Source organism: Molossus molossus, unplaced genomic scaffold (genome assembly GCF_014108415.1).
Source record: "Molossus molossus isolate mMolMol1 unplaced genomic scaffold, mMolMol1.p scaffold_m16_p_11, whole genome shotgun sequence".
Lineage (NCBI taxonomy): Eukaryota > Metazoa > Chordata > Mammalia > Chiroptera > Molossidae > Molossus > Molossus molossus.
The window spans coordinates 54,182,324-54,184,654 of NW_023425346.1; the positions used below are offsets into that span (position 1 = coordinate 54,182,324).

The following is a 2,331-nucleotide window of genomic DNA, read 5'->3' on the forward strand; positions in this document are numbered from 1 at the left end:
GTAGGAAACAAAGAAAGTTATTATATAATAATAGAAATGTTAATTTATCAAGAAGATATAACAATTGTAAATATTTATGCACCCAACATTGCAGTACCTAAATATATAAATACTAACAGAACTAAAAGAAGAAATAAACAACAATATAATAGTTGTTGAGGATTTTAATACCCAGTTCTCAACAATGGATAGATCATCAGGGCAGAGAATAAATAAGGAAACAATGGGTTTGAACAAGACTGGAGACCAAATGAATTTAAAAGACATACACAGAACATTCCATCCAATATCAGCTGATAGAATGTTTCTCTCCAGTGGACAGGAAATATTTTCTATAACAGATTATATGTTAGGCGACAAAACAAGTCTTAACAAATTCAAGAAGATAGCAATCATATCAAGTATCTTTTCCAACCACTATGGATGAAACTAGAAACAATAACAAGATGCTGGAAAATTCACAAAAACATTGAAATTAAACAATATTGTCCTAAACAACCATAGATCAAAAAGGAAATCAAAAGAGAAATAAAAAATATCTTGAGACAAATGAAAATGGAAGTATGACATTCTAAAACTTAAAGGATGCAGTGAAAGTACTTCTAAGAGGAAGATTTATAAGTGCTTATGCATACATCATGGAAAAAGAAAGATCTCAAAAAAACAACCTAACTTTACACACCAAGGAACTGTAAAGAGAAGAACAAACCGAGCTCAAAGTTAGCAGGAGAAAATAATAAAGATTAGAACACAAGTAAATAAAATAGACAATAAGAGAATAGAAAAGATGGTGCTCGCTTCGGCAGCACATATACTAAAATTGGGATGATACAGAGAAGATTAGCATGGCCCCTGCACAAGAATGACATGCAAATTTGTGAAGTGTTCCATATTTTTAAATAGTGACAAAAAACTTTCCTAACTTGGTGAAGGAAGAAGGCATTCAAGTTCAAGAAGCACAGAGAGCCCCAACTAAGAAGAACCCAAACAGGCCCACACCAAGACACATAGTCATTAAAATGCCAAAAATTAAAGACAGAGAATCCTAAAGGCAGCAAGAGATAAGCAACAGGTTACCTACAAACCATAAGGCTCTCAGCTGACTTCTCAACAGGAACACTATAGGCCAGAAGGGAGTGGCATGAAGTAATCAAGGTCATGAAAAACAAGGATCTGAATACAAGACTACTTTACCCAGCAAGGCTATCATTCAAAATAGAAGGTCACATAAAGAGCTTCCCAGACAAAAAAAGGCTAAGGGACTATATTAACACCAAACCAGCACTGCAAGATATGCTAAATGGACTGCTGTAATTAATAGAAGAAATAGGAAGAAAAATAGAACGACACTAAACAAAAATGGCAAGGAAGAAAAATAGAATGACACTAAACAAAAATGGCAGTAAATAAGTACATATCAATTATCACTTTAAGTGTGAAGGCTTGAATGCTCCGATAAAAAGACACAGAGTAGCTGACTAGATAAGAAAGCATGACTCACATATATGTTGTTTACAAGAAACTCACCTTACAACAAAAGACTCACATAGGTTGAAAGTGAAAGGATGGAAAAAAGTCTTTCAAGCAAAAGGAAAGCAAAAAAAAGCCGGGATAACAAAACTCATATCTGATAAAGTAGATTTCAAAATAAAGGCCATAACTAGAAACAAAGAAGGCCACTACATAATATTGAAAGGATCTATCTAACAGGAAGATATAACCTTGGTAAACATATATGCACCTAATATAGGAGCACCAACATATATTAAAAATCTTTTGAAGGACTTCAAAGGAGAAATCAACAGCAATACAATCATAGCACGGGACTTCAATACCCCACTGACATCACTGGATAAATCCTCTAGACAAAAAATTAACAAGGAAACACAGACTCTAAATGAAGTGCTAGATCAAATGGATTTAATAGATATCTACAGAGAATTACACCCTAAAACTGCAGAATTCACATTCTTCTCAAGTGCACATGGAACATTCTCAAAGACAGAACACATGTTAGGGTACAAACTAAGTCTCTACAAGTTCAAGAAAATTGAAATCATATCAAGCATCTTCTCAGATCACAATTGCATGAAACTAGAAATCAATTGCAACAAGAACATGCAAAGACATTTGAAAACATGGAGGCTAAATAGCATGTTATTGAACAATGAATGGGTTACCAAGGAGATCAAGGAAAAAATTAAAAACTTCCTGGAAACCAATGAAAATGAACAAACAACAACACAAAATCTATGGGATGCAACAAAAGCAGTTCTGAGAGGGAAGTTCATAGCACTACAGGCCTACCTCAAGAAGCAAGAAAAAGTTCTA

General features: G+C 33.8%; 1 non-coding gene across 1 annotated transcript; it reads left to right on the plus strand.

Annotated features, from left to right (window-relative positions):
* The first annotated feature begins 790 nt into the window (after positions 1-790).
* Positions 791-897, plus strand: LOC118625978. The gene has a single exon (XR_004958811.1). It is a non-coding gene; the product is annotated as a U6 spliceosomal RNA (small nuclear RNA).
* Positions 898-2,331: the final 1,434 nt, after the last annotated feature.